This window comes from Rhinoderma darwinii, unplaced genomic scaffold (assembly GCF_050947455.1).
Source record: "Rhinoderma darwinii isolate aRhiDar2 unplaced genomic scaffold, aRhiDar2.hap1 Scaffold_4141, whole genome shotgun sequence".
Lineage (NCBI taxonomy): Eukaryota > Metazoa > Chordata > Amphibia > Anura > Rhinodermatidae > Rhinoderma > Rhinoderma darwinii.
Window position 1 is genome coordinate 17,310 of NW_027463708.1, and position 25,927 is coordinate 43,236.

The 25,927-nt window shown below is 49.2% G+C and overlaps 1 protein-coding gene and 1 long non-coding RNA gene across 3 annotated transcripts in view; one reads left to right on the forward strand and one right to left on the reverse strand.

Moving 5' to 3' along the window:
• Positions 1 to 25,927, forward strand: part of LOC142709513 (protein NDRG4-A-like) — a 68,711-nt gene that overhangs the window by 16,161 nt on the left and 26,623 nt on the right. The window lies entirely within an intron of this gene.
• LOC142709514 (uncharacterized) lies at positions 9,272 to 11,459 on the reverse strand. Its single transcript, XR_012869050.1, has 3 exons — positions 11,324 to 11,459; positions 10,431 to 10,541; positions 9,272 to 9,654 (listed from the first exon to the last, which is right to left on the reverse strand). It is a non-coding gene; the product is annotated as an uncharacterized LOC142709514 (long non-coding RNA).

Consider the following 25,927-nt stretch of genomic DNA (forward strand, 5'->3'; position numbering starts at 1 on the left):
TGGATGTTTGGGTCAGGCTGTTGTGCACAGTAATGCTGGATGTTTGGGTCAGGCTGTTGTCCACAGTAATGCTGGATGTTTGGGTCAGGCTGGTGTCCACAGTAATGCTGGATGTTTGGGTCAGGCTGGTGTGCACAGTAATGCTGGATGTTTGGGTCAGGCTGTTGTCCACAGTAATGCTGGATGTTTGGGTCAGGCTGGTGTCCACAGTAATGCTGGATGTTTGGGTCAGGCTGGTGTCCACAGTAATGCTGGATGTTTGGGTCAGGCTGGTGTCCACAGTAATGCTGGATGTTTGGGTCAGGCTGTTGTCCACAGTAATGCTGGATGTTTGGGTCAGGCTGGTGTCCACAGTAATGCTGGATGTTTGGGTCAGGCTGGTGTCCACAGTAATGCTGGATGTTTGGGTCAGGCTGTTGTGCACAGTAATGCTGGATGTTTGGGACAGGCTGGTGTCCACAGTAATGCTGGATGTTGTCCACAGTAATGCTGGATGTTTGGGTCAGGCTGGTGTCCACAGTAATGCTGGATGTTTGGGTCAGGCTGGTGTGCACAGTAATGCTGGATGTTTGGGTCAGTCTGTTGTGCACAGTAATGCTGGATGTTTGGGTCAGGCTGGTGTCCACAGTAATGCTGGATGTTTGGGTCAGGCTGTTGTGCACAGTAATGCTGGATGTTTGGGTCAGGCTGGTGTGCACAGTAATGCTGGATGTTTGGGTCAGGCTGGTGTGCACAGTAATGCTGGATGTTTGGGTCAGGCTGTTGTGCACAGTAATGCTGGATGTTTGGGTCAGGCTGTTGTGCACAGTAATGCTGGATGTTTGGGTCAGGCTGGTGTGCACAGTAATGCTGGATGTTTGGGTCAGGCTGGTGTCCACAGTAACGCTGGATGTTTGGGTCAGGCTGGTGTGCACAGTAATGCTGGATGTTTGGGTCAGGCTGTTGTGCACAGTAATGCTGGATGTTTGGGTCAGGCTGTTGTGCACAGTAATGCTGGATGTTTGGGTCAGGCTGGTGTCCACAGTAACGCTGGATGTTTGGGTCAGGCTGGTGTGCACAGTAATGCTGGATGTTTGGGTCAGGCTGGTGTCCACAGTAATGCTGGATGTTTGGGTCAGGCTGTTGTGCACAGTAATGCTGGATGTTTGGGTCAGTCTGTTGTGCACAGTAATGCTGGATGTTTGGGTCAGGCTGGTGTCCACAGTAATGCTGGATCTTTGGGTCAGGCTGGTGTCCACAGTAATGCTGGATGTTTGGGTCAGGCTGGTGTCCACAGTAATGCTGGATGTTGTGCACAGTAATGCTGGATGTTTGGGTCAGGCTGGTGTCCACGGTAATGCTGGATGTTTGGGTCAGGCTGGTGTCCACAGTAATGCTGGATGTTTGGGTCAGGCTGGTGTCCACAGTAATGCTGGATGTTTGGGACAGGCTGGTGTCCACAGTAATGCTGGATCTTTGGGTCAGGCTGGTGTGCACAGTAATGCTGGATCTTTGGGTCAGGCTGGTGTCCACAGTAATGCTGGATGTTTGGGTCAGGCTGGTGTGCACAGTAATGCTGGATGTTTGGGTCAGGCTGGTGTGCACAGTAATGCTGGATCTTTGGGTCAGGCTGGTGTGCACAGTAATGCTGGATGTTTGGGTCAGGCTGTTGTCCACAGTAATGCTGGATCTTTGGGTCAGGCTGGTGTGCACAGTAATGCTGGATGTTTGGGTCAGGCTGGTGTCCACAGTAATGCTGGATGTTTGGGTCAGGCTGGTGTCCACAGTAATGCTGGATGTTTGGGTCAGGCTGGTGTCCACAGTAATGCTGGATCTTTGGGTCAGGCTGGTGTGCACAGTAATGCTGGATGTTTGGGTCAGGCTGGTGTCCACAGTAATGCTGGATGTTTGGGTCAGGCTGTTGTGCACAGTAATGCTGGATGTTTGGGTCAGGCTGGTGTCCACAGTAATGCTGGATGTTTGGGTCAGGCTGGTGTCCACAGTAATGCTGGATGTTTGGGTCAGGCTGTTGTGCACAGTAATGCTGGATGTTTGGGTCAGGCTGGTGTCCACAGTAATGCTGGATGTTTGGGACAGGCTGGTGTCCTCAGTAATGCTGGATGTTGTGCACAGTAATGCTGGATGTTTGGGTCAGGCTGGTGTCCACAGTAATGCTGGATGTTTGGGTCAGGCTGGTGTCCACAGTAATGCTGGATGTTTGGGTCAGGCTGGTGTGCACAGTAATGCTGGATGTTTGGGTCAGGCTGGTGTGCACAGTAATGCTGGATGTTTGGGTCAGGCTGTTGTCCACAGTAATGCTGGATGTTTGGGTCAGGCTGGTGTGCACAGTAATGCTGGATGTTTGGGTCAGGCTGTTGTCCACAGTAATGCTGGATGTTTGGGTCAGGCTGGTGTCCACAGTAATGCTGGATGTTTGGGTCAGGCTGGTGTCTACAGTAATGCTGGATGTTTGGGTCAGGCTGGTGTGCACAGTAATGCTGGATCTTTGGGTCAGGCTGGTGTGCACAGTAATGCTGGATGTTTGGGTCAGGCTGTTGTCCACAGTAATGCTGGATGTTTGGGTCAGGCTGGTGTCCACAGTAATGCTGGATGTTTGGGTCAGGCTGTTGTGCACAGTAATGCTGGATGTTTGGGTCAGGCTGGTGTGCACAGTAATGCTGGATGTTTGGGTCAGGCTGTTGTCCACAGTAATGCTGGATGTTTGGGTCAGGCTGTTGTCCACAGTAATGCTGGATGTTTGGGTCAGGCTGGTGTCCACAGTAATGCTGGATGTTTGGGTCAGGCTGGTGTGCACAGTAATGCTGGATCTTTGGGTCAGGCTGGTGTGCACAGTAATGCTGGATGTTTGGGTCAGGCTGTTGTCCACAGTAATGCTGGATGTTTGGGTCAGGCTGGTGTGCACAGTAATGCTGGATGTTTGGGTCAGGCTGGTGTCCACAGTAATGCTGGATGTTTGGGTCAGGCTGGTGTCCACAGTAATGCTGGATGTTTGGGTCAGGCTGTTGTGCACAGTAATGCTGGATGTTTGGGTCAGGCTGGTGTGCACAGTAATGCTGGATGTTTGGGTCAGGCTGTTGTCCACAGTAATGCTGGATGTTTGGGTCAGGCTGTTGTGCACAGTAATGCTGGATGTTTGGGTCAGGCTGGTGTCCACAGTAATGCTGGATGTTTGGGTCAGGCTGGTGTCCACAGTAATGCTGGATGTTTGGGTCAGGCTGGTGTGCACAGTAACGCTGGATGTTTGGGTCAGGCTGGTGTCCACAGTAATGCTGGATGTTTGGGTCAGGCTGGTGTCCACAGTAATGCTGGATGTTTGGGTCAGGCTGGTGTCCACAGTAACGCTGGATGTTTGGGTCAGGCTGGTGTCCACAGTAATGCTGGATGTTTGGGTCAGGCTGGTGTGCACAGTAATGCTGGATGTTTGGGTCAGGCTGGTGTGCACAGTAATGCTGGATGTTTGGGTCAGGCTGGTGTGCACAGTAATGCTGGATGTTTGGGTCAGGCTGTTGTGCACAGTAATGCTGGATGTTTGGGTCAGGCTGTTGTCCACAGTAATGCTGGATGTTTGGGTCAGGCTGGTGTCCACAGTAATGCTGGATGTTTGGGTCAGTCTGTTGTGCACAGTAATGCTGGATGTTTGGGTCAGGCTGTTGTCCACAGTAATGCTGGATGTTTGGGACAGGCTGGTGTGCACAGTAATGCTGGATGTTTGGGTCAGGCTGTTGTCCACAGTAATGCTGGATGTTTGGGTCAGGCTGGTGTCCACAGTAATGCTGGATGTTTGGGACAGGCTGGTGTCCACAGTAATGCTGGATGTTTGGGTCAGGCTGTTGTCCACAGTAATGCTGGATGTTTGGGTCAGGCTGGTGTGCACAGTAATGCTGGATGTTTGGGTCAGGCTGGTGTGCACAGTAATGCTGGATGTTTGGGTCAGGCTGGTGTCCACAGTAATGCTGGATGTTTGGGTCAGGCTGGTGTGCACAGTAATGCTGGATGTTTGGGTCAGGCTGGTGTCCACAGTAATGCTGGATGTTTGGGTCAGGCTGGTGTGCACAGTAATGCTGGATGTTTGGGTCAGGCTGGTGTCCACAGTAATGCTGGATGTTTGGGTCAGGCTGGTGTCCACAGTAATGCTGGATGTTTGGGTCAGGCTGGTGTCCACAGTAATGCTGGATGTTTGGGTCAGGCTGGTGTCCACAGTAATGCTGGATGTTTGGGTCAGGCTGGTGTCCACAGTAATGCTGGATCTTTGGGTCAGGCTGGTGTGCACAGTAATGCTGGATGTTTGGGTCAGGCTGGTGTCCACAGTAATGCTGGATGTTTGGGTCAGGCTGGTGTCCACAGTAATGCTGGATCTTTGGGTCAGGCTGGTGTGCACAGTAATGCTGGATGTTTGGGTCAGGCTGTTGTGCACAGTAATGCTGGATGTTTGGGTCAGGCTGTTGTGCACAGTAATGCTGGATGTTTGGGTCAGGCTGTTGTGCACAGTAATGCTGGATGTTTGGGACAGGCTGGTGTCCACAGTAATGCTGGATGTTGTCCACAGTAATGCTGGATGTTTGGGTCAGGCTGGTGTCCACAGTAATGCTGGATGTTTGGGTCAGTCTGTTGTGCACAGTAATGCTGGATGTTTGGGTCAGGCTGGTGTCCACAGTAATGCTGGATGTTTGGGTCAGGCTGTTGTGCACAGTAATGCTGGATGTTTGGGTCAGGCTGTTGTGCACAGTAACGCTGGATGTTTGGGTCAGGCTGTTGTGCACAGTAATGCTGGATGTTTGGGACAGGCTGTTGTCCACAGTAATGCTGGATGTTGTGCACAGTAATGCTGGATGTTTGGGTCAGGCTGGTGTCCACAGTAATGCTGGATCTTTGGGTCAGGCTGGTGTCCACAGTAATGCTGGATGTTTGGGACAGGCTGGTGTGCACAGTAATGCTGGATGTTTGGGTCAGGCTGTTGTCCACAGTAATGCTGGATGTTTGGGACAGGCTGGTGTGCACAGTAATGCTGGATGTTTGGGTCAGGCTGGTGTCCACAGTAATGCTGGATGTTTGGGTCAGGCTGGTGTCCACAGTAATGCTGGATGTTTGGGACAGGCTGGTGTGCACAGTAATGCTGGATGTTTGGGTCAGGCTGTTGTCCACAGTAATGCTGGATGTTTGGGTCAGGCTGGTGTGCACAGTAATGCTGGATGTTTGGGTCAGTCTGTTGTGCACAGTAATGCTGGATGTTTGGGTCAGGCTGGTGTCCACAGTAATGCTGGATGTTTGGGTCAGGCTGGTGTGCACAGTAATGCTGGATGTTTGGGTCAGGCTGTTGTGCACAGTAATGCTGGATGTTTGGGTCAGGCTGGTGTGCACAGTAATGCTGGATGTTTGGGTCAGGCTGGTGTCCACAGTAATGCTGGATGTTTGGGTCAGGCTGGTGTCCACAGTAATGCTGGATGTTTGGGTCAGGCTGGTGTCCACAGTAATGCTGGATCTTTGGGTCAGGCTGGTGTCCACAGTAATGCTGGATGTTTGGGTCAGGCTGGTGTCTACAGTAATGCTGGATGTTTGGGTCAGGCTGGTGTCCACAGTAATGCTGGATGTTTGGGTCAGGCTGGTGTCCACAGTAATGCTGGATGTTTGGGTCAGGCTGGTGTCCACAGTAATGCTGGATGTTTGGGTCAGGCTGGTGTCCACAGTAATGCTGGATCTTTGGGTCAGGCTGGTGTGCACAGTAATGCTGGATGTTTGGGTCAGGCTGGTGTCCACAGTAATGCTGGATGTTTGGGTCAGGCTGGTGTCCACAGTAATGCTGGATCTTTGGGTCAGGCTGGTGTGCACAGTAATGCTGGATGTTTGGGTCAGGCTGTTGTGCACAGTAATGCTGGATGTTTGGGTCAGGCTGTTGTGCACAGTAATGCTGGATGTTTGGGTCAGGCTGTTGTGCACAGTAATGCTGGATGTTTGGGACAGGCTGGTGTCCACAGTAATGCTGGATGTTGTCCACAGTAATGCTGGATGTTTGGGTCAGGCTGGTGTCCACAGTAATGCTGGATGTTTGGGTCAGGCTGGTGTCCGCGGTAATGCTGGATCTTTGGGTCAGGCTGGTGTCCACGGTAATGCTGGATCTTTGGGTCAGGCTGGTGTGCACAGTAATGCTGGATGTTTGGGTCAGGCTGGTGTCCACAGTAATGCTGGATGTTTGGGTCAGGCTGTTGTGCACAGTAATGCTGGATGTTTGGGTCAGGCTGTTGTGCACAGTAATGCTGGATGTTTGGGTCAGGCTGGTGTCCACAGTAATGCTGGATGTTTGGGTCAGGCTGGTGTGCACAGTAATGCTGGATGTTTGGGTCAGGCTGGTGTGCACAGTAATGCTGGATGTTTGGGTCAGGCTGGTGTCCACAGTAATGCTGGATGTTTGGGTCAGGCTGGTGTCCACAGTAATGCTGGATCTTTGGGTCAGGCTGTTGTCCACAGTAATGCTGGATGTTTGGGACAGGCTGGTGTGCACAGTAATGCTGGATGTTTGGGTCAGGCTGGTGTGCACAGTAATGCTGGATGTTTGGGACAGGCTGGTGTGCACAGTAATGCTGGATGTTTGGGTCAGGCTGTTGTGCACAGTAATGCTGGATGTTTGGGTCAGGCTGGTGTGCACAGTAATGCTGGATGTTTGGGTCAGGCTGGTGTCCACAGTAATGCTGGATGTTTGGGTCAGGCTGGTGTCCACAGTAATGCTGGATGTTTGGGTCAGGCTGGTGTCCACAGTAATGCTGGATGTTTGGGTCAGGCTGGTGTGCACAGTAATGCTGGATGTTTGGGTCAGTCTGTTGTGCACAGTAATGCTGGATGTTTGGGTCAGGCTGGTGTGCACAGTAATGCTGGATGTTTGGGTCAGGCTGTTGTCCACAGTAATGCTGGATGTTTGGGTCAGGCTGTTGTGCACAGTAATGCTGGATGTTTGGGTCAGGCTGGTGTGCACAGTAATGCTGGATGTTTGGGTCAGGCTGGTGTCCACAGTAATGCTGGATGTTTGGGTCAGGCTGGTGTCCACAGTAATATACCTACATGAAGAACACCACGAAAGAAATTCCCCAGATACATTTATCGCAGTCACAAAATCTGACCCATCACATAATAACCCATGGGGAAAGACGCATGGTAATAACGGTGAACCCGCTGATTAATTACAAATACCTGTAAATCGGAGTCTGACACACCAAAAAATAACTTAAAAATAGAAAATTTATTGAATACATCTAAAAAATGCCACAAAAGTTAAAACAGAGATGATATCCACAGTACAGAAAGACAACCAGATTAATTGTATATAATAATTCCAGATATATGGGTAAAAGGCAACACTGTTCAGATACAGGAATACATCCACAGTGGGTTACAATTGTGTAGCGTCATATACATATTCAGATACATTCACCAGCAAAATGGGCTATTCAGCACATAGGGCAAAACTCCCCCGTATGTATCTCTTTCACATTTTTAAAGTATAAATTAAGTAAGCATCAATGAATGACGTACAAAAGTATAAATACCCCTGAATAAGGCCAGATGCAAAAATCAGTAAAGAAACAATACAAATACTAGTACCATGCACAAGTAAAATACATGGCTCAAATTTAAACAAGTGAAAACAGACACATGAAATACGAGCAGGGCAATAGCTGTAATGTCAGCCCCAGTTGCAGACACTCAAACACCCATTAGATTAGATATGGTAGAAAAAAGCTTTTGCTGGAACACAGACATATGCTGGAAGCGGAGTTCATACCCATTGTGACAGGTCACCGTCTCTGGTGTCAACCCCGACGCGCGTTTCGGCCCGGAAGCCTTCGTCTGGGGGTGGTGTTGTGATTGAAGATGCCGTCCCTATAAAGCTGCCCTCGTCCAATCACCTTCTATATTAGAAGGATGCAGCAGCTGTGTCTCGGTGCAGGAGATTGTACTGACGTCGTTGCAGGAGATAAATGCCGGTGTGTTAAATCCGAACACACTGGAGAGTGAGATCACCTGACCCACGATCCGGCCCCAAGCCGGAAGATGCAACCATAGCAACGCTTGCCGCACATCAAGACACAGTGACAAGACGAATACACAAAGGTTAATACATAAAAACCAGATGTACGAAAGGGACGGGGGAGGCAAAGCGGAACATGGGAGAGAAAGAAAAACAGCTCAAAAGATAAATTAAAATATATACTACATATACTACGGGCCGTATCATGCACTCAGTGATCTAGCACAAAAATAACATTACAATTAAAGATGGAATTCATGAAAACGAGTTATATATACATACATGCATACTTGCCAACAAAATTAATAAATAACGAATATTAAATAGGTGAATAACTTCTAAAGAAAATGGATCAAAAATTAATAAAAAATGAATACACAATGCCAAAACAAATACTTACTCCTAAAATAAATACAAAGTGTATAAGTGAATACATACATACACAACACACATTAGATCACAAGTACAAATATATATGTCTATTTCATTTATGAATATTGTTGTTTAAAAAGATTTTTTAAAAAAATATATTTTTATTAATTTTTATTATTTATTATTCCTTTCCCTAACCTTTCCCTATTGGTGTGTGAACAGTGGTAAATAGTATGCGTATATGAATACAAACGCATACCAACAAATAATGTAAAATGAAGACATACAACAAGAGGTACATAATATCAAACATATACCAATAATAAATAAATGCAAGATTACAACAACAAGAGTGAAAATAAAAGTGAAACTTATATCTTATTTAACACCAATAAAAGTGTGATTAATCATACATTAAATACAGAAGCTAACATACCCAAAACAAACATATATAAGAATATGTGAATAAATTTATTAAAATAAAATAGAAAATATATGAATATAAAGATAAATATCATATATAAACTATAATAAAGTATATCTATCTAGGCATTGGATACACAATTATAAATAAATAAATATAATATAGAAAAACAATTATATAGTAGGTGAAAAAATTTATGTATATATTTATATCACATAAAAAATCCATGATATTGCAATTTAAAATATAATACAAGAATTGGAAAACTAATTGTTGTCAGTCCATTTACATTAATGCAAAATAAACTATAAACTATAAACCATACACTTCTACACAAATCAACCATCAGATAAATATTAAATAAATATTATGTAAACATTATGTAGATATTATTGCAACAGAAATATCTTCACAACACATATGCATATATATATATGCACATATGTGTGAATACCATTCAATATAGCAAAAACCAATGCGTACAATAAGATATTGCCAAGATATATACATTTCTTTCAATTTAATGAATGAATGAATGATCAACACATGATTGGCACTAAGTCAACACATAAGTCAATCCATATATCCGTATATATATTAATATTCATATTTTACTGCTATAATAAGTGAATACATAGATCCATCCATAAGAGTTGCAAAGACCACACTTAAATACATAAAAATACATAAATCGCTAAACAAATTTCTCTCTTCCAATGGCCCGTTTAGTAAACAGATTAGAAGGATGGGAAGGTGGAAAATCTCATTCAACCAAATAGGGAAGCATCAGAATTGTGGATCATATCAGGTTCTCAAAAGGTTGGAAAGTCAATCCATATAACTAAAAACAAAAGCACAAAGCATATTTATATTAAAACTTATACACGAACCACGGACATATTAAAAACAACACCATGAAAGATACTGACACTCTACAGGAAAGCTGCGAAACCCAGGCTTTCATTTAAGCCATTAGGTTGTAATGTTTTTAATTTCCAAATCCATTTGGATTCAACTCTTAACAATTTCTTCATTAGGGATCCTCCCCTCATATCCAGTTGTACATGGTCAATGCCCTTAATCTTCAAAGATTTGGATGCGCAATTATGGTACTGAGCAAAATGTCGTGGCAGGGTTTTCAAAAATTCAATTTTGTCCAAAGCTGTTCCCCTAGCTGCCTCAATACTATTGACATGCTCCCTCGTACGTGTTTTCAATTCTCTAGTAGTAAGCCCAATATAGATCTTAGGGCAGGGGCAATAAGCATAATAAATTACACCCTTTGTGTTACAATTAATGGGCCAAGTGATCTTATATTTATATTGCCCTGATGAGTCCACAAAGTCATCACTGCAAACAACATTCGGGCATGCAATGCATCTCCCACATGGTTTACACCCCCATCTGGGTTTGGATGCTCCGAATATGGTTTTAGCTAACTGGGGTTGATGATAGCTATAAACCAGAGTGTCACGAAGGTTCCTAGCTCTTCTTGATGCAAATGCTGGTTTGACCGGTAATAACTCAGCTAAAACACCATCAGTTTGTAAAACTGACCAATGCTTAGACAGACATTTCTGCATCTCACCCCATCTATCATGAAACGTAGTGACATACCTGATTTTAGTGTCAGCAGTTTTCTTTGTAGTAGTGGGATGAAGCAATTGAGTCCGTGTAGCTCTGCACGCCCTATTGTACGCTCGATTAATGCATCTCCTGGTGTAGCCCCTATCGGAGAAACGCTGTTTAAGGATGGTCGCTTGTCTTTCAAAATCATCATCAGATGAGCATAATCTACGTATTCTCAAAAATTGTCCGATCGGGATAGATCGAATCATATGTGGAGGATGCGAAGAAGAGGCATGCAAATAGGAGTTAACCGACGTTTCCTTTCTGTGTAAATCAGTTTGAATACAGCCAGTCCTATCACTTTTGATCAAAACATCCAAAAAATCGATGGCTGTTGAGCTAGTTTTCCAAGTCAATCGTATATTGACCTCATTTACATTCAACTCACCCATGAAGGAATCAAATTCCCCTTGGGTGCCCTGCCAGATGATGAAAATGTCATCGATGAATCTGGTCCAGAGGACCACCTTACTCATAGATGACAAACGGTCTGACAGGAAAAGGTCCCTCTCCCACAGCCCCAGGAACAAATTAGCGTATGAGGGAGCACAAGCTGACCCCATCGCCGTTCCCTGGAGCTGGAGGTAGAAAGATCCGTTGAAAGTGAAAAAATTGTGTGAGAGCACAAATTCCAATAAAGTTAAAACCAACTGTGATTTGGCCGAATCATTGTCTGTCATCCTTAGAAAATAAGCCACTGCCTGAAGGCCATCTTGGTGGCGGATATTTGTATACAGTGATTCAACGTCACATGTTGCCAGTAGCATATTGGGTTCAAGTTGAACACCTTCCAATTTTTTAAGGAGATCAGCCGAATCACGGAGATAAGATGGTAAAGTCTCCACCATTGGTTTCAGAATTGTGTCAATGTATTTACTCACATTATCACAAACATTCTCTCTCCCGGAGATGATAGGTCGCCCTGGTGGTAGGTTAAGATTTTTGTGTATTTTCGGTAATAAATATAGACTTGACACTTTGGGGTCCTGAACCACCAGACAATCCATCAAGGCCGGAGAGATGGTGCCCGCGTCAAGGGCTTCTCTTAATATACGATGGGTCAGGCTGGTGTGCACAGTAATGCTGGATGTTTGGGTCAGGCTGGTGTCCACAGTAATGCTGGATGTTTGGGTCAGACTGGTGTCCACAGTAATGCTGGATGTTTGGGTCAGGCTGGTGTCCACAGTAATGCTGGATGTTTGGGTCAGGCTGGTGTCCACAGTAATGCTGGATGTTTGGGTCAGGCTGGTGTCCACAGTAATGCTGGATGTTTGGGTCAGGCTGGTGTCCACAGTAATGCTGGATGTTTGGGTCAGGCTGTTGTGCACAGTAATGCTGGATGTTTGGGTCAGGCTGGTGTGCACAGTAATGCTGGATCTTTGGGTCAGGCTGGTGTGCACAGTAATTATGGATGTTTGGGTCAGGCTGGTGTCCACAGTAATGCTGGATGTTTGGGTCAGGCTGGTGTCCACAGTAATGCTGGATCTTTGGGTCAGGCTGTTGTCCACAGTAATGCTGGATGTTTGGGTCAGGCTGGTGTCCACAGTAATGCTGGATGTTTGGGTCAGGCTGGTGTGCACAGTAATGCTGGATGTTTGGGTCAGGCTGGTGTCCACAGTAATGCTGGATGTTTGGGTCAGGCTGGTGTCCACAGTAATGCTGGATGTTTGGGTCAGGCTGGTGTCCACAGTAATGCTGGATGTTTGGGTCAGGCTGGTGTGCACAGTAATGCTGGATGTTTGGGTCAGGCTGGTGTGCACAGTAATGCTGGATGTTTGGGTCAGGCTGTTGTCCACGGTAATGCTGGATGTTTGGGTCAGGCTGGTGTCCACGGTAATGCTGGATGTTTGGGTCAGGCTGGTGTCCACGGTAATGCTGGATGTTTGGGTCAGGCTGGTGTCCACAATAATGCTGGATGTTTGGGTCAGGCTGGTGTCCACAGTAATGCTGGATCTTTGGGTCAGGCTGGTGTCCACAGTAATGCTGGATCTTTGGGTCAGGCTGGTGTCCACAGTAATGCTGGATGTTTGGGTCAGGCTGTTGTGCACAGTAATGCTGGATGTTTGGGTCAGTCTGTTGTGCACAGTAATGCTGGATGTTTGGGTCAGGCTGTTGTCCACAGTAATGCTGGATGTTTGGGTCAGGCTGGTGTCCACAGTAATGCTGGATGTTTGGGTCAGGCTGGTGTCCACAGTAATGCTGGATGTTTGGGTCAGGCTGGTGTCCACAGTAATGCTGGATGTTTGGGTCAGGCTGGTGTCCACAGTAATGCTGGATGTTTGGGTCAGGCTGGTGTCCACAGTAATGCTGGATGTTTGGGTCAGGCTGGTGTCCACAGTAATGCTGGATGTTTGGGTCAGGCTGGTGTGCACAGTAATGCTGGATGTTTGGGTCAGGCTGGTGTCCACAGTAATGCTGGATGTTTGGGTCAGGCTGGTGTCCACAGTAATGCTGGATGTTTGGGTCAGGCTGTTGTGCACAGTAATGCTGGATGTTTGGGACAGGCTGGTGTCCACAGTAATGCTGGATGTTGTGCACAGTAATGCTGGATGTTTGGGTCAGGCTGGTGTCCACAGTAATGCTGGATGTTTGGGTCAGGCTGGTGTGCACAGTAATGCTGGATGTTTGGGTCAGGCTGGTGTCCACAGTAATGCTGGATGTTTGGGACAGGCTGGTGTCCACAGTAATGCTGGATGTTTGGGTCAGGCTGGTGTGCACAGTAATGCTGGATGTTGTGCACAGTAATGCTGGATGTTTGGGTCAGGCTGGTGTCCACAGTAATGCTGGATGTTTGGGTCAGGCTGGTGTCCACAGTAATGCTGGATGTTGTGCACAGTAATGCTGGATGTTTGGGTCAGGCTGGTGTCCACAGTAATGCTGGATGTTTGGGTCAGGCTGGTGTCCACAGTAATGCTGGATGTTTGGGTCAGGCTGGTGTGCACAGTAATGCTGGATGTTTGGGTCAGGCTGGTGTGCACAGTAATGCTGGATGTTTGGGTCAGGCTGGTGTGCACAGTAATGCTGGATGTTTGGGTCAGGCTGGTGTCCACAGTAATGCTGGATGTTTGGGTCAGGCTGGTGTCCACAATAATGCTGGATGTTTGGGTCAGGCTGGTGTCCACAGTAATGCTGGATGTTTGGGTCAGGCTGGTGTGCACAGTAATGCTGGATCTTTGGGTCAGGCTGGTGTCCACAGTAATGCTGGATGTTTGGGTCAGGCTGGTGTCCACAATAATGCTGGATGTTTGGGTCAGGCTGGTGTCCACAGTAATGCTGGATCTTTGGGTCAGGCTGGTGTGCACAGTAATGCTGGATGTTTGGGTCAGGCTGGTGTGCACAGTAATGCTGGATGTTTGGGTCAGGCTGGTGTCCACAGTAATGCTGGATGTTTGGGTCAGGCTGGTGTCCACAGTAATGCTGGATGTTTGGGTCAGGCTGGTGTCCACAGTAATGCTGGATGTTTGGGTCAGGCTGGTGTCCACAGTAATGCTGGATGTTTGGGTCAGGCTGGTGTCCACAGTAATGCTGGATGTTTGGGTCAGGCTGGTGTCCACAGTAATGCTGGATGTTTGGGTCAGGCTGGTGTGCACAGTAATGCTGGATGTTTGGGTCAGGCTGGTGTCCACAGTAATGCTGGATGTTTGGGTCAGGCTGGTGTCCACAGTAATGCTGGATGTTTGGGTCAGGCTGGTGTGCACAGTAATGCTGGATGTTTGGGTCAGGCTGTTGTCCACAGTAATGCTGGATGTTTGGGTCAGGCTGTTGTGCACAGTAATGCTGGATGTTTGGGTCAGGCTGGTGTCCACAGTAATGCTGGATGTTTGGGTCAGGCTGGTGTCCACAATAATGCTGGATGTTTGGGTCAGGCTGTTGTGCACAGTAACGCTGGATGTTTGGGTCAGGCTGTTGTCCACAGTAATGCTGGATGTTGTCCACAGTAATGCTGGATGTTTGGGTCAGGCTGGTGTGCACAGTAATGCTGGATCTTTGGGTCAGGCTGGTGTGCACAGTAATGCTGGATGTTTGGGTCAGGCTGTTGTCCACAGTAATGCTGGATCTTTGGGTCAGGCTGGTGTGCACAGTAATGCTGGATGTTGTCCACAGTAATGCTGGATGTTTGGGTCAGGCTGGTGTGCACAGTAATGCTGGATGTTTGGGTCAGGCTGGTGTCCACAGTAATGCTGGATGTTGTCCACAGTAATGCTGGATGTTTGGGTCAGGCTGTTGTGCACAGTAATGCTGGATGTTTGGGTCAGGCTGGTGTCCACAGTAATGCTGGATGTTTGGGTCAGGCTGTTGTCCACAGTAATGCTGGATGTTTGGGTCAGGCTGTTGTGCACAGTAATGCTGGATGTTTGGGTCAGGCTGGTGTCCACTGTAATGCTGGATGTTTGGGTCAGGCTGTTGTCCACAGTAATGCTGGATGTTTGGGTCAGGCTGGTGTCCACAGTAATGCTGGATGTTTGGGTCAGGCTGGTGTGCACAGTAATGCTGGATGTTTGGGTCAGGCTGGTGTGCACAGTAACGCTGGATGTTTGGGTCAGGCTGGTGTCCACAGTAATGCTGGATGTTTGGGTCAGGCTGGTGTGCACAGTAATGCTGGATGTTTGGGTCAGGCTGGTGTCCACAGTAATGCTGGATGTTTGGGTCAGGCTGGTGTCCACAGTAATGCTGGATGTTTGGGTCAGGCTGGTGTGCACAGTAACGCTGGATGTTTGGGTCAGGCTGGTGTCCACAGTAATGCTGGATGTTTGGGTCAGGCTGGTGTGCACAGTAATGCTGGATGTTTGGGTCAGGCTGGTGTCCACAGTAATGCTGGATGTTTGGGTCAGGCTGGTGTCCACTGTAATGCTGGATGTTTGGGTCAGGCTGTTGTCCACAGTAATGCTGGATGTTTGGGTCAGGCTGGTGTCCACAGTAATGCTGGATGTTTGGGTCAGGCTGGTGTGCACAGTAATGCTGGATGTTTGGGTCAGGCTGGTGTGCACAGTAACGCTGGATGTTTGGGTCAGGCTGGTGTCCACAGTAATGCTGGATGTTTGGGTCAGGCTGGTGTCCACAGTAATGCTGGATGTTTGGGTCAGGCTGTTGTCCACAGTAATGCTGGATGTTTGGGTCAGGCTGGTGTGCACAGTAATGCTGGATGTTTGGGTCAGGCTGTTGTGCACAGTAATGCTGGATGTTTGGGACAGGCTGGTGTCCACAGTAATGCTGGATGTTGTCCACAGTAATGCTGGATGTTTGGGTCAGGCTGTTGTGCACAGTAATGCTGGATGTTTGGGTCAGGCTGGTGTCCACAGTAATGCTGGATGTTTGGGTCAGGCTGTTGTCCACAGTAATGCTGGATGTTTGGGTCAGGCTGTTGTGCACAGTAATGCTGGATGTTTGGGTCAGGCTGTTGTGCACAGTAATGCTGGATGTTTGGGACAGGCTGGTGTCCACAGTATTGCTGGATGTTGTCCACAGTAATGCTGGATGTTTGGGTCAGTCTGTTGTGCACAGTAATGCTGGATGTTTGGGTCAGGCTGGTGTCCACAGTAATGCTGGATGTTTGGGTCAGGCTGTTGTGCACAGTAATGCTGGATGTTTGGGACAGGCTGGTGTGCACAGTAATGCTGGATCTTTGGGTCAGGCTGGTGTCCACAGTAATGCTGGATGTTTGGGACAGGCTGGTGTGCACAGTAATGCTGGATGTTTGGGTCAGGCTGGTGTCCACAGTAATGCTGGATCTTTGGGTCAGGCTGGTGTCCACAGTAATGCTGGATGTTGTGCACAGTAATGCTGGATGTTTGGGTCAGGCTGGTGTCCACAGTAATGCTGGATGTTTGGGTCAGGCTGGTGTGCACAGTAATGCTGGATGTTTGGGTCAGGCTGGTGTGCACAGTAATGCTGGATGTTTGGGTCAGGCTGGTGTCCACAGTAATGCTGGATGTTTGGGTCAGGCTGGTGTCCACAGTAATGCTGGATGTTTGGGACAGGCTGGTGTCCACAGTAATGCTGGATCTTTGGGTCAGGCTGGTGTGCACAGTAATGCTGGATGTTTGGGTCAGGCTGGTGTGCACAGTAATGCTGGATGTTTGGGTCAGGCTGGTGTCCACAGTAATGCTGGATGTTTGGGTCAGGCTGGTGTCCACAGTAATGCTGGATGTTTGGGTCAGGCTGTTGTCCACAGTAATGCTGGATCTTTGGGTCAGGCTGGTGTGCACAGTAATGCTGGATGTTTGGGTCAGGCTGGTGTCCACAGTAATGCTGGATCTTTGGGTCAGGCTGGTGTGCACAGTAATGCTGGATGTTTGGGTCAGGCTGGTGTCCACAGTAATGCTGGATGTTTGGGTCAGGCTGTTGTGCACAGTAATGCTGGATGTTTGGGTCAGGCTGGTGTCCACAGTAATGCTGGATGTTTGGGACAGGCTGGTGTCCACAGTAATGCTGGATGTTGTGCACAGTAATGCTGGATGTTTGGGTCAGGCTGGTGTCCACAGTAATGCTGGATGTTTGGGTCAGGCTGGTGTCCACAGTAATGCTGGATGTTTGGGTCAGGCTGGTGTCCACAGTAATGCTGGATGTTTGGGTCAGGCTGGTGTGCACAGTAATGCTGGATGTTTGGGTCAGGCTGTTGTCCACAGTAATGCTGGATGTTTGGGTCAGGCTGGTGTCCTCAGTAATGCTGGATGTTGTGCACAGTAATGCTGGATGTTTGGGACAGGCTGGTGTCCTCAGTAATGCTGGATGTTGTGCACAGTAATGCTGGATGTTTGGGTCAGGCTGGTGTCCACAGTAATGCTGGATGTTGTGCACAGTAATGCTGGATGTTTGGGACAGGCTGGTGTCCACAGTAATGCTGGATGTTGTGCACAGTAATGCTGGATGTTTGGGTCAGGCTGGTGTCCACAGTAATGCTGGATGTTTGGGTCAGGCTGGTGTCCACAGTAATGCTGGATGTTTGGGTCAGGCTGGTGTGCACAGTAATGCTGGATGTTTGGGTCAGGCTGGTGTGCACAGTAATGCTGGATGTTTGGGTCAGGCTGGTGTCCACAGTAATGCTGGATGTTTGGGTCAGGCTGGTGTGCACAGTAATGCTGGATCTTTGGGTCAGGCTGGTGTCCACAGTAATGCTGGATGTTTGGGTCAGGCTGTTGTGCACAGTAATGCTGGATGTTTGGGTCAGGCTGGTGTCCACAGTAATGCTGGATGTTTGGGTCAGGCTGGTGTCCACAGTAATGCTGGATGTTTGGGTCACGCTGGTGTGCACAGTAATGCTGGATGTTTGGGTCAGGCTGTTGTGCACAGTAATGCTGGATGTTTGGGTCAGGCTGGTGTGCACAGTAATGCTGGATGTTTGGGTCAGGCTGGTGTCCACAGTAATGCTGGATGTTTGGGTCAGGCTGGTGTCCACAGTAATGCTGGATGTTTGGGTCAGGCTGGTGTGCACAGTAATGCTGGATGTTTGGGTCAGGCTGTTGTCCACAGTAATGCTGGATGTTTGGGTCAGGCTGTTGTCCACAGTAATGCTGGATGTTTGGGTCAGGCTGTTGTCCACAGTAATGCTGGATGTTTGGGTCAGGCTGGTGTCCACAGTAATGCTGGATGTTTGGGTCAGGCTGTTGTGCACAGTAATGCTGGATGTTTGGGTCAGGCTGGTGTGCACAGTAATGCTGGATGTTTGGGTCAGGCTGTTGTCCACAGTAATGCTGGATGTTTGGGTCAGGCTGTTGTCCACAGTAATGCTGGATGTTTGGGTCAGGCTGGTGTCCACAGTAATGCTGGATGTTTGGGTCAGGCTGGTGTGCACAGTAACGCTGGATGTTTGGGTCAGGCTGGTGTGCACAGTAACGCTGGATGTTTGGGTCAGGCTGGTGTCCACAGTAATGCTGGATGTTTGGGTCAGGCTGGTGTGCACAGTAATGCTGGATGTTTGGGTCAGGCTGTTGTCCACAGTAATGCTGGATGTTTGGGTCAGGCTGTTGTGCACAGTAATGCTGGATGTTTGGGTCAGGCTGGTGTCCACAGTAATGCTGGATGTTTGGGTCAGGCTGGTGTGCACAGTAATGCTGGATGTTTGGGTCAGGCTGGTGTCTACAGTAATGCTGGATGTTTGGGTCAGGCTGGTGTGCACAGTAATGCTGGATGTTTGGGTCAGGCTGTTGTGCACAGTAATGCTGGATGTTTGGGTCAGGCTGTTGTCCACAGTAATGCTGGATGTTTGGGTCAGGCTGGTGTCCACAGTAATGCTGGATGTTTGGGTCAGGCTGGTGTCCACAGTAATGCTGGATGTTTGGGTCAGGCTGGTGTCCACAGTAATGCTGGATGTTTGGGACAGGCTGGTGTCCACAGTAATGCTGGATGTTTGGGACAGGCTGGTGTGCACAGTAATGCTGGATGTTTGGGTCAGGCTGTTGTGCACAGTAATGCTGGATGTTTGGGTCAGGCTGTTGTGCACAGTAATGCTGGATGTTTGGGACAGGCTGGTGTCCACAGTAATGCTGGATGTTGTCCACAGTAATGCTGGATGTTTGGGTCAGGCTGGTGTCCACAGTAATGCTGGATGTTTGGGTCAGTCTGTTGTGCACAGTAATGCTGGATGTTTGGGTCAGGCTGGTGTCCACAGTAATGCTGGATGTTTGGGTCAGGCTGTTGTGCACAGTAATGCTGGATGTTTGGGTCAGGCTGGTGTCCACAGTAATGCTGGATCTTTGGGTCAGGCTGGTGTCCACAGTAATGCTGGATGTTGTGCACAGTAATGCTGGATGTTTGGGTCAGGCTGGTGTCCACAGTAATGCTGGATGTTTGGGTCAGGCTGGTGTGCACAGTAATGCTGGATGTTTGGGTCAGGCTGGTGTGCACAGTAATGCTGGATGTTTGGGTCAGGCTGGTGTCCACAGTAATGCTGGATGTTTGGGTCAGGCTGGTGTCCACAGTAATGCTGGATGTTTGGGACAGGCTGGTGTCCACAGTAATGCTGGATCTTTGGGTCAGGCTGGTGTGCACAGTAATGCTGGATGTTTGGGTCAGGCTGGTGTGCACAGTAATGCTGGATGTTTGGGTCAGGCTGGTGTCCACAGTAATGCTGGATGTTTGGGTCAGGCTGGTGTCCACAGTAATGCTGGATGTTTGGGTCAGGCTGTTGTCCACAGTAATGCTGGATCTTTGGGTCAGGCTGGTGTCCACAGTAATGCTGGATGTTTGGGTCAGGCTGTTGTCCACAGTAATGCTGGATCTTTGGGTCAGGCTGGTGTGCACAGTAATGCTGGATGTTTGGGTCAGGCTGGTGTCCACAGTAATGCTGGATCTTTGGGTCAGGCTGGTGTCCACAGTAATGCTGGATGTTTGGGTCAGGCTGTTGTGCACAGTAATGCTGGATGTTTGGGTCAGGCTGGTGTCCACAGTAATGCTGGATGTTTGGGACAGGCTGGTGTCCACAGTAATGCTGGATGTTGTGCACAGTAATGCTGGATGTTTGGGTCAGGCTGGTGTCCACAGTAATGCTGGATGTTTGGGTCAGGCTGGTGTCCACAGTAATGCTGGATGTTTGGGTCAGGCTGGTGTCCACAGTAATGCTGGATGTTTGGGTCAGGCTGGTGTGCACAGTAATGCTGGATGTTTGGGTCAGGCTGTTGTCCACAGTAATGCTGGATGTTTGGGTCAGGCTGGTGTCCTCAGTAATGCTGGATGTTGTGCACAGTAATGCTGGATGTTTGGGTCAGGCTGGTGTCCACAGTAATGCTGGATGTTTGGGTCAGGCTGGTGTGCACAGTAATGCTGGATGTTTGGGTCAGGCTGGTGTGCACAGTAATGCTGGATGTTTGGGTCAGGCTGGTGTCCACAGTAATGCTGGATGTTTGGGTCAGGCTGGTGTGCACAGTAATGCTGGATCTTTGGGTCAGGCTGGTGTCCACAGTAATGCTGGATGTTTGGGTCAGGCTGTTGTGCACAGTAATGCTGGATGTTTGGGTCAGGCTGGTGTCCACAGTAATGCTGGATGTTTGGGTCAGGCTGGTGTCCACAGTAATGCTGGATGTTTGGGTCACGCTGGTGTGCACAGTAATGCTGGATGTTTGGGTCAGGCTGTTGTGCACAGTAATGCTGGATGTTTGGGTCAGGCTGGTGTGCACAGTAATGCTGGATGTTTGGGTCAGGCTGGTGTCCACAGTAATGCTGGATGTTTGGGTCAGGCTGGTGTCCACAGTAATGCTGGATGTTTGGGTCAGGCTGGTGTGCACAGTAATGCTGGATGTTTGGGTCAGGCTGTTGTCCACAGTAATGCTGGATGTTTGGGTCAGGCTGTTGTCCACAGTAATGCTGGATGTTTGGGTCAGGCTGTTGTCCACAGTAATGCTGGATGTTTGGGTCAGGCTGGTGTCCACAGTAATGCTGGATGTTTGGGTCAGGCTGTTGTGCACAGTAATGCTGGATGTTTGGGTCAGGCTGGTGTGCACAGTAATGCTGGATGTTTGGGTCAGGCTGGTGTGCACAGTAATGCTGGATGTTTGGGTCAGGCTGGTGTCCACAGTAATGCTGGATGTTTGGGTCAGGCTGTTGTGCACAGTAATGCTGGATGTTTGGGACAGGCTGGTGTGCACAGTAACGCTGGATGTTTGGGTCAGGCTGGTGTGCACAGTAACGCTGGATGTTTGGGTCAGGCTGGTGTCCACAGTAATGCTGGATGTTTGGGTCAGGCTGGTGTGCACAGTAATGCTGGATGTTTGGGTCAGGCTGTTGTCCACAGTAATGCTGGATGTTTGGGTCAGGCTGTTGTGCACAGTAATGCTGGATGTTTGGGTCAGGCTGGTGTCCACAGTAATGCTGGATGTTTGGGTCAGGCTGGTGTGCACAGTAATGCTGGATGTTTGGGTCAGGCTGGTGTCTACAGTAATGCTGGATGTTTGGGTCAGGCTGGTGTGCACAGTAATGCTGGATGTTTGGGTCAGGCTGTTGTCCACAGTAATGCTGGATGTTTGGGTCAGGCTGGTGTCCACAGTAATGCTGGATGTTTGGGTCAGGCTGGTGTCCACAGTAATGCTGGATGTTTGGGTCAGGCTGGTGTCCACAGTAATGCTGGATGTTTGGGACAGGCTGGTGTCCACAGTAATGCTGGATGTTTGGGTCAGGCTGTTGTGCACAGTAATGCTGGATGTTTGGGTCAGGCTGTTGTGCACAGTAATGCTGGATGTTTGGGTCAGGCTGTTGTGCACAGTAATGCTGGATGTTTGGGTCAGGCTGTTGTCCACAGTAATGCTGGATGTTTGGGTCAGGCTGGTGTCCACAGTAATGCTGGATGTTTGGGTCAGGCTGGTGTCCACAGTAATGCTGGATGTTTGGGTCAGGCTGGTGTCCACAGTAATGCTGGATGTTTGGGACAGGCTGGTGTCCACAGTAATGCTGGATGTTTGGGTCAGGCTGTTGTGCACAGTAATGCTGGATGTTTGGGTCAGGCTGTTGTGCACAGTAATGCTGGATGTTTGGGTCAGGCTGTTGTGCACAGTAATGCTGGATGTTTGGGACAGGCTGGTGTCCACAGTAATGCTGGATGTTGTCCACAGTAATGCTGGATGTTTGGGTCAGGCTGGTGTCCACAGTAATGCTGGATGTTTGGGTCAGTCTGTTGTGCACAGTAATGCTGGATGTTTGGGTCAGGCTGGTGTCCACAGTAATGCTGGATGTTTGGGTCAGGCTGTTGTGCACAGTAATGCTGGATGTTTGGGACAGGCTGTTGTCCACAGTAATGCTGGATGTTGTGCACAGTAATGCTGGATGTTTGGGTCAGGCTGGTGTCCACAGTAATGCTGGATGTTTGGGTCAGGCTGGTGTCCACAGTAATGCTGGATGTTGTGCACAGTAACGCTGGATGTTTGGGTCAGGCTGGTGTGCACAGTAATGCTGGATGTTTGGGTCAGGCTGGTGTCCACAGTAATGCTGGATGTTTGGGTCAGGCTGGTGTGCACAGTAATGCTGGATGTTTGGGTCAGGCTGGTGTGCACAGTAATGCTGGATGTTTGGGTCAGGCTGTTGTCCACAGTAATGCTGGATGTTTGGGTCAGGCTGGTGTGCACAGTAATGCTGGATGTTTGGGTCAGGCTGGTGTCCACAGTAATGCTGGATGTTTGGGTCAGGCTGGTGTCCACAGTAATGCTGGATGTTTGGGTCAGGCTGGTGTCCACAGTAATGCTGGATGTTTGGGTCAGGCTGTTGTGCACAGTAATGCTGGATGTTTGGGTCAGGCTGTTGTGCACAGTAATGCTGGATGTTTGGGTCAGGCTGGTGTGCACAGTAATGCTGGATCTTTGGGTCAGGCTGGTGTCCACAGTAATGCTGGATGTTTGGGTCAGGCTGGTGTCCACAGTAATGCTGGATCTTTGGGTCAGGCTGTTGTCCACAGTAATGCTGGATGTTTGGGTCAGGCTGTTGTCCACAGTAATGCTGGATGTTTGGGTCAGGCTGGTGTCCACAGTAATGCTGGATGTTTGGGTCAGGCTGTTGTGCACAGTAATGCTGGATGTTTGGGTCAGGCTGGTGTGCACAGTAATGCTGGATGTTTGGGTCAGGCTGGTGTGCACAGTAAAGCTGGATGTTTGGGTCAGGCTGTTGTGCACAGTAATGCTGGATGTTTGGGTCAGGCTGGTGTCCACAGTAATGCTGGATGTTTGGGTCAGGCTGGTGTCCACAGTAATGCTGGATGTTTGGGTCAGGCTGGTGTCCACAGTAATGCTGGATGTTTGGGTCAGGCTGGTGTGCACAGTAATGCTGGATGTTTGGGTCAGGCTGTTGTCCACAGTAATGCTGGATGTTTGGGTCAGGCTGGTGTCCACGGTAATGCTGGATGTTTGGGTCAGGCTGGTGTCCACGGTAATGCTGGATGTTTGGGTCAGGCTGTTGTGCACAGTAATGCTGGATGTTTGGGTCAGGCTGGTGTCCACAGTAATGCTGGATGTTTGGGTCAGGCTGGTGTCCACAGTAATGCTGGATGTTTGGGTCAGGCTGGTGTGCACAGTAATGCTGGATCTTTGGGTCAGGCTGGTGTGCACAGTAATGCTGGATGTTTGGGTCAGGCTGGTGTCCACAGTAATGCTGGATGTTTGGGTCAGGCTGGTGTCCACAGTAATGCTGGATGTTTGGGTCAGGCTGGTGTGCACAGTAATGCTGGATCTTTGGGTCAGGCTGGTGTGCACAGTAATGCTGGATGTTTGGGTCAGGCTGGTGTCCACAGTAATGCTGGATGTTTGGGACAGGCTGGTGTCCACAGTAATGCTGGATGTTGTGCACAGTAATGCTGGATGTTTGGGTCAGGCTGGTGTCCACAGTAATGCTGGATGTTTGGGTCAGGCTGGTGTCCACAGTAATGCTGGATGTTTGGGTCAGGCTGGTGTCCACAGTAATGCTGGATGTTTGGGACAGGCTGGTGTCCACAGTAATGCTGGATGTTGTGCACAGTAATGCTGGATGTTTGGGTCAGGCTGGTGTCCACAGTAATGCTGGATGTTTGGGTCAGGCTGGTGTCCACAGTAATGCTGGATGTTTGGGTCAGGCTGGTGTCCACAGTAATGCTGGATGTTTGGGTCAGGCTGGTGTCCACAGTAATGCTGGATGTTTGGGTCAGGCTGTTGTGCACAGTAATGCTGGATGTTTGGGTCAGGCTGGTGTCCACAGTAATGCTGGATGTTTGGGTCAGGCTGGTGTGCACAGTAATGCTGGATGTTTGGGTCAGGCTGGTGTCCACAGTAATGCTGGATGTTTGGGTCAGGCTGGTGTCCACAGTAATGCTGGATGTTTGGGTCAGGCTGGTGTCCGCGGTAATGCTGGATCTTTGGGTCAGGCTGGTGTCCACAGTAATGCTGGATGTTTGGGTCAGGCTGGTGTCCACAGTAATGCTGGATGTTTGGGTCAGGCTGGTGTGCACAGTAATGCTGGATCTTTGGGTCAGGCTGGTGTGCACAGTAATGCTGGATGTTTGGGTCAGGCTGGTGTCCACAGTAATGCTGGATGTTTGGGACAGGCTGGTGTCCACAGTAATGCTGGATGTTGTGCACAGTAATGCTGGATGTTTGGGTCAGGCTGGTGTCCACAGTAATGCTGGATGTTTGGGTCAGGCTGGTGTCCACAGTAATGCTGGATGTTTGGGACAGGCTGGTGTCCACAGTAATGCTGGATGTTGTGCACAGTAATGCTGGATGTTTGGGTCAGGCTGGTGTCCACAGTAATGCTGGATGTTTGGGTCAGGCTGTTGTGCACAGTAATGCTGGATGTTTGGGTCAGGCTGGTGTCCACAGTAATGCTGGATGTTTGGGTCAGGCTGGTGTCCACAGTAATGCTGGATGTTTGGGTCAGGCTGGTGTGCACAGTAATGCTGGATGTTTGGGTCAGGCTGGTGTGCACAGTAATGCTGGATGTTTGGGTCAGGCTGGTGTCCACAGTAATGCTGGATGTTTGGGTCAGGCTGGTGTCCACAGTAATGCTGGATGTTTGGGTCAGGCTGGTGTCCACAGTAATGCTGGATGTTTGGGTCAGGCTGTTGTGCACAGTAATGCTGGATGTTTGGGTCAGGCTGTTGTGCACAGTAATGCTGGATGTTTGGGTCAGGCTGGTGTGCACAGTAATGCTGGATGTTTGGGTCAGGCTGGTGTCCACAATAATGCTGGATGTTTGGGTCAGGCTGGTGTCCACAGTAATGCTGGATCTTTGGGTCAGGCTGGTGTGCACAGTAATGCTGGATGTTTGGGTCAGGCTGGTGTGCACAGTAATGCTGGATGTTTGGGTCAGGCTGGTGTGCACAGTAATGCTGGATGTTTGGGTCAGGCTGGTGTGCACAGTAATGCTGGATGTTTGGGTCAGGCTGGTGTCCACAGTAATGCTGGATGTTTGGGTCAGGCTGTTGTGCACAGTAATGCTGGATGTTTGGGTCAGGCTGTTGTGCACAGTAATGCTGGATGTTTGGGTCAGGCTGTTGTGCACAGTAATGCTGGATGTTTGGGTCAGGCTGGTGTCCACAGTAATGCTGGATGTTTGGGTCAGGCTGGTGTCCGCGGTAATGCTGGATCTTTGGGTCAGGCTGTTGTGCACAGTAACGCTGGATGTTTGGGTCAGGCTGTTGTGCACAGTAATGCTGGATGTTTGGGTCAGGCTGTTGTGCACAGTAATGCTGGATGTTTGGGCCAGGCTGGTGTCCACAGTAATGCTGGATGTTTGGGTCAGGCTGGTGTCCACAGTAATGCTGGATGTTTGGGTCAGGCTGGTGTCCACAATAATGCTGGATGTTTGGGTCAGGCTGGTGTCCACAGTAATGCTGGATCTTTGGGTCAGGCTGGTGTGCACAGTAATGCTGGATGTTTGGGTCAGGCTGGTGTGCACAGTAATGCTGGATGTTTGGGTCAGGCTGGTGTCCACAGTAATGCTGGATGTTTGGGTCAGGCTGGTGTCCACAGTAATGCTGGATGTTTGGGTCAGGCTGGTGTCCACAGTAATGCTGGATGTTTGGGTCAGGCTGGTGTCCA